This window comes from Myotis lucifugus, unplaced genomic scaffold (genome assembly GCF_000147115.1).
Source record: "Myotis lucifugus unplaced genomic scaffold, Myoluc2.0 scaffold_2, whole genome shotgun sequence".
NCBI classification, from domain to species: domain Eukaryota; kingdom Metazoa; phylum Chordata; class Mammalia; order Chiroptera; family Vespertilionidae; genus Myotis; species Myotis lucifugus.
In genome coordinates this window covers 20,322,268-20,328,919 of record NW_005871050.1, presented here as the reverse complement: position 1 = coordinate 20,328,919, position 6,652 = coordinate 20,322,268, and the positions used below count along the sequence as shown (strand labels likewise).

The 6,652-nt window shown below is 40.5% G+C and overlaps 1 pseudogene; it reads right to left on the bottom strand.

The window, feature by feature from the left end:
* Window positions 1-4,458: 4,458 nt before the first annotated feature.
* LOC102438957 lies at window positions 4,459-6,326 on the bottom strand (annotated as a pseudogene).
* Between the last annotated feature and the right edge of the window lie 326 nt (window positions 6,327-6,652).

Genomic DNA, 6,652 nt, shown 5'->3' with positions numbered 1-6,652 from the left:
CACCCCCGAGGGAACCCCTGCTTCAACTTATCTGTGTGACTGTGAGAAAATTACTTTATCTCTCTCCTAGTTTCCTTAGCTACATAACTAGTACTAACATGTAGTTTATTTGGTGGTTGTGAGGATTAAATGAGATAATATATATAAAGTACTTACAGTAGCACATGCTCAAAAATAATGAGATATAGTTTACAGATAACTTAAAAATTCCATGTTATAGCTATAGTGTAAATATATTTCCTGTTTCCATTTATCTATCCATCCATTCATACATGTATTCATTTATCCTTATATTTACTGATCCATTTTGCGAACCCATTTTGAGTACAGTGGGCAAGGTGCTTCCCATTTTCAGAGTGTTAAACTCTGTAAAATCTACAGGAGTTAATTTCTTTGGTGAAACTCCTGCTTGGGGAAGGATGTTGTATAAGAATGTTTTGATTAATTTCTCTTTTTGCACAGGCCAAATGGCAATATGAGGCATTCAAATGATCAAAGTTCATATGGAAAACCATTTTCCACTTGCTACCTTTCTAAGATACTGGCAAGGTTTTAAGATTTAATTTTATGAAGACTACTAAAATGTACAGGAGGTAAGAAGTGCTATTATTCTGAAATAGTAGCTGTATTATAATCTAGATAATATTGGAAGGAGATGACCTTCCCATAGCATGGTAGCAGTTGATAAGAAACAGTTGATATCAACTGTTAATAAGAGCTATTTATATGCATTACCTAAATTAAAATGGAGAACAAGGCAGATCTATATACTGGTGAAGAGCCTTGGCCATGAGATTAGGCCTATAGAATAGGCCTGTTTAGAAAATGTGTGGGCTCTGGCACCAAACTGACTTTGTAGTCATAAATGATTTAGAGAAACTCTTTGACCTTTATATGTGAGAATATATCATCAAGTTCTCAGGAGCCCTGGTCTAAAGTTGGCAAGAAAGTATGTTGGTCTCTGCTGGGAGATATTGTTTGTACTTGTAACAGATTTCTGATATAAATGGAGGGTGTGGTTTTTTCAGTAAGTAATTTTGAGGCTCTGGCCAAAAGAGGCTAAGAACTTAGAGGCAATAGAGGCAATTTGCAATGAATAGCTTCACCTTGAAAGTACCACAAAGTCAGCTTGTTTAAGATAGTCTCATGGGACTGCTTTCTGCTGACATTGTTAGTAAGTGTCTAATAGTTTTAATTGTATTGGTTCAGGTGTACTGGATTAGGGCTTGTTTTAAAAAGTTGCCAGATACCCCTATGGGTATTATTATCTCAATTTGAAGAAACTATTAGGATTTTAAACACAATTACCTACTGCCAAAGATTACTTTGCACTAGTAGAAGCATACACTGGTGAAGTCACCCAACATTTATTGCACATAATGTTTCCTCTGCCTGTAGTGAGTGCTCTATTCCCACTCTTTTCTTGGCCAACTCCTATTTATCTTTCAAATCTCAGCTCAAACATTTCTTCCTCAGAGAAGTCATCTCTGACACTTATTGAAAGTTTACTTAAGACCTGGGAACTATGCTGAGATATTTATATGCATTACCTAAATATTTTCCCTACATTAAAGAGGAGACATTTGATGCTTAGAGGAATTAAATCATTTGCCAAGAACCACATAGCAAATAAGTGGTCAAGTTTAATCTCTATCATAGGTTCATCTTATGCTATAGCCCACATTTCCTTTCTTTCTTTCTTTCTTTCTTTCTTTCTTTCTTTCTTTCTTTCTTTCTTTCTTTCTTCTTTCTTTCTTTCTTTCTTTCTTTCTTTCTTTCTTTCTTTCTTTCTTTCTTTCTTTCTTTCTCTTCTTTCTTGACACAATGCTATATTGCACTTGAGTCAATTATGCTTATGAGTTTGCTACAGCTTGTGATAGGAATGAGCAAAAGCCACTGTGAACTAGATGACCAGAGAATTGTGGCTACAGATTTTGTCTTCTTTCAGATAAACATTAACCTAGAAGGTTGATTTAGGCCAGGGTGCAGTGTTTAGAGTTTCTAGGCTTGGTGGTGGTGAGGCAGGATTTATCCATGGACAATTACAAAAGAAAGAATCTTATATCTCTTGGAGAAATTAAAATGGAAAACCAGGCAGATCAATCAATGTGTGCATCAATGCATAGAAGTGAGACAGAGAGGGAAGATGTAGATATTTTATTCCTTCTTCATTCAGCAAGTATTACTTGCATTGTTCTAGTTGCCGAGAATATAGAGGTATATAATACAGATAGATGTATTACTTCCCTTATGGAACTTTTGTTGCACTGTACATTTCCACCATCAGAGTATGAGTGCTCCAATTGCTCTGTATCCTGGACAACATTTGATATTATCAGGTTTTTTATTTTTTCCATTCTACTGGAACAAAGGTAGATGATAAGGATGATGTATATGAAGGGTTACAGTGAGGCAGTGGGACAGAAACTGGAGAAATCACTAACAATTGGAAGTTTGAAAACTGTGGAGGAAATCAAGGAATGGGGGAGTTTAGAGAAAATCCCTGAGCTCCAACAACATGATTATGATAAGGCTTGCAGCTTTGACTATATTAGTGATGCCGAACCTATGACACGCGTGTCAGAGGTGACACGCGAACTCATTTTTTTGGTTGATTTTTCTTTGTTAAATGGCATTTAAATATATAAAATAAATATAAAAAATATAAGTCTTTGTTTTACTATGGTTGCAAATATCAAAAAACTTCTATATGTGACACGACACCAGAGTTAAGTTAGGGTTTTTCAAAATGCTGACACGCCGAGCTCAAAAGGTTAGCCATCACTGGACTATATCCTAGGAAGGAAAACTAGTAAGGGCTCTAAACCAATTTCTATAGTAATGATCATAATTACCATTTATTAAGATCTACTATGTAAGAAGCATTGGGCCAGGCACCTCACATATATTATGTACCTGTGAGATCTACCTGTGAGACAGCATTATCCCCAGTTTATAGATAAATTGACTATGACTTAGACTGGTTGAATACTGGCCCAAGATGAAACAACTACAAATGGCATATCTGAGATTCAAGCACAGAATTTTGATTCTAAAGTCAGATTCTTTTGGGGTTGATTTGCTGACTCTCCAAACATGTAAAGGAATGAATTCCAGTGCAGATGAAAGGATGTTGAACATTGTTAGTCGTCAAGAAAACGAAGATTAATGCCACAATGAGATAACACTTCATACACATCATTCTTATCATCTATCTTTGTTCCAGCAGAATGGAAAAAATGAAAAATCTGATAATATCAAATGTCCAGGATTCCAGGCAATTGGAGCACTCATACTCTGCTGGTGGAAATGAAACAAACACTGTAAAGTAGTTTGGCAGTTTCTTATAAAATTAAACATATACCTGCCATATGACCCGGCAATTCTATTCCTAGTTGTTTACCCAAGAGAAATGAAAACATATATTCACACAAAAATTTGTGTGCAAATGTTGATAGCAGTTTTTTTCCCCATAATAGTTTCAAAATGGAAACAACTCAAATTTCCATCAATAGGTAAATGGGTAAACAAATTTCCATATTAGGTAAATAATAGATCCATACAATGGAATACCTTGAAGCAATATGAAGAAATGAATTATCAATCATGCAACACTATCGAGTCCCTAAAAACATCATATTAAGCAAAGAAGCCTACCTCAAAAAAAATGTGATTCCACTTACTTGAAGTTCTCAAATAAGAAAGCTAATTATCTATCATAATAAAAGTGTAATATGCTAATTAGACCAAATGTCCTTCTGGACAAAGCGGGGCTGTGAAGGAAGCCTGGGCCCCGGGTGCCGGAGGGAAGCCGGTGCCGGCAGCCAGGAGAAGGAAGGCCTACTCTTGCACGAATTTTGTGCATCAGGCCTCTAGTGTTTATATAAAATAAGATTAGTATCTGCCTATGTGTGTGGGATGACTGCAAAGGGACATGAACATGAGAGAATTTTCTTTGGTGACGAAAATGCCTTATGTCTTTTTTTGAAAAAAAAAAAAAAATTAGCCAGAGAGCTTCTGAAGGCTCTTGGTTTCTGTTGAATATAGAAAAGGCAGTAAAATGGCAACTGTACAGGGTGCATGATAGGTGGGAACAAGGCAGGGGGAGCAGAGGAGGGACAGAGATATTGGGGGAAAAGACACATCGGGTAAAGGGGGGTAGAAATATTAGACTGGACCTTAGAACAGACAGTCCTGGCCTCTAGTCACTCCTGGTACGGACAAATAAGCATACAGATACATAGACAAACATTCACTCTGAGCCTAGGAGACTCTGCTGCCCTGCTCAAGCAGGGATTATTCAGAGCCAAGTGTAGGGGAATTTGAGCATATGCAGAGGTTTCAACCCCTCCCTGGACTCTGACCCTCAGGCACACAATGTCACCTTTATTCACCCGGAGGCTTCCTCAGGGCCTAGACAAGGAGGACCAGCACAGGCCATGAGGAAGGAGAAGTCAGCTAGAAGAGAAAACCTCCAGCCCACTCCTGTCCATACCTGAAGGAGAAGGAAGGTGCAGAAACAGGCAGCCAGTGCAGCCCTCTGTCCATCCATGGTCTCACAATTGCCTGGAACAGGAAGGAGAAGACAGCCTCCAGCACCAGGCTCAGAGACAGACAGAAGGCTATGATGGCTCCAGCTGTTTCCCCCTCAGCCCAGCTTTACTTTCTTTGGCCTGAAGCACATGCAGAGACTGGCGAGGTAGCTAGGAAGAAAGTGACCCAGGTGTCATCCTCAAAGACCATAGCCAGGTATCCCTGGGGCTGGATATTGCACAGCAGCAGCAGGGACACAAAGCCCAGCCAGACCAGCACCAGCTTGGCAGCCAGCAGCTGTTCTTCCCTGACAACATGGATATGGCTGTAAGGCCCACCCAAAGACATTGGAAGTCAAGAAACAGGACACAGGAATAAAGTAGTCTCCCCAGGTGCTAGTGCCTGCGATGTTGGACTTGACCTCAGAGGTAATGGCAGGAAGCTCCCCAATAGTGACTGTGAAGATGAAGCCAATGGAGAGAACTAAGACTAAGATATATTTGAGGATGGCTTAGATTGAGTGGCTTTTGTTGGTGGGCTGAGAGTTGGAGGCTGAAACTTCAAACTCCTCTTTGCCTGCTCTTGGCTCCTCTCCTTCACTAATGAGGTCCAACTTGGTCTCCTCCTCTCTAGGCCCTTTGAGCTTGAGCTGCTGGTAGTAGAAGCACCATTCCAGCTGAGGCAGGCCCAGGTAACAGATAATGGTCAAAATGATGACCCCACAGGTTGTGGTAAAATAGCCAAAGGAACTTTCTGATGGCTCCAAGCCACTGGTGATGGTGCAGATCATGGTCACTGAGGCAAAGAAAGGTAAGATGCCTGTCAGGCTCTGGCCACTCATGATGGGGCCATGTAGCTGGCAGACCAGACCAAAAGGCTGCCCTGCAGGATGGCACCAAATGAATTAATGGGCATGATCTTGATCTTTGTGATGATGAAGAAGGGCAGGGCATCCAGGTGCACCTTCATCAGGATAGCAGTGATCAGGAACACCAGCAGGATTGCCATCAGGCTGCCCCAGACTAGAACGGACTGGGGTATCCTCTGATGCAGGAAAAAGTCAAGTCAGGCAAAGAGCAGCCAGGGGCAGCATGGCACATAAGATCATGACATTGTTGAAGACAGCACTCAGAGAATTCCGCTCCAGAGAGGGTGCTTTTTGTAATTCAAAACTCTCTTATAGGGTGTGTAAAGAATTAGACAAACCTGCACAATCTGAGGGAACAGTCTCCAAATGTTACCCTATCTTCAGACATCAGCCACAAGTTTAGGGAACTCTGAGGGCTAAAAATTTGGTGGTTTCCCTAATTCTCAAGGTTCAGTATTTCACTAGAACAGTGGTTCTCAACCTTCTGGCCCTTTAAATACAGTTCCTCATGTTGTGACCCAACCATAAAATTATTTTCGTTGCTACTTCATAACTGTAATGTTGCTACTGTTATGAATCGTAATGTAAATATCTGATATGCAGGATGGTCTTAGGCAACCCCTGTGAAAGGGTCGTTCGACTGCCAAAGGGGTCGCGACCCATAGGTTGATAACTGCTGCACTGGAACAACTCACAGAACTCAGGAAAACACTATGCTTATAGTTACAGTTTTGTTATAGCAAAGAGATACACATTAGAATCAGCCAAAGGAAGAGATGCAAAGAGTGAAGTCTGGGAGGGTTCCAAATGTGAAGATTTCATCTTCCTCAGAGAATGTTGCCAACCAGGGGCTTGATCACATACTGCCTGCAGGCTGGCCTTTAGTTTCCAGCCCCTCCCAGCATTTCAGGGTAATACCTTTCATCTCTAGTTCCTCCAGAGGTCAGAACTGATATGGTGTGGCTCCTATCCCCCATCATAAATCACGTCGTTAGGTTGTCTGGTGACCAGAGTCCTTAGGCAAACAAAGGCACTCCTATAAGGAAGAACATTCCAGGGGATTAGAGATTACCGCCCAATAGCCATGGGCAATGGCCAGAACTCTGTTTAGGTAAAGTTCATTCTTCATTACATGGGGTGCTCACAGACTTACAATTGTTATATTTTACTTGTGGATTGATCATTTTTATATTATGAAAACTTCCAATCTACTTGTCTGATATTAATATAGCTATACCAGATTTCTTTGGG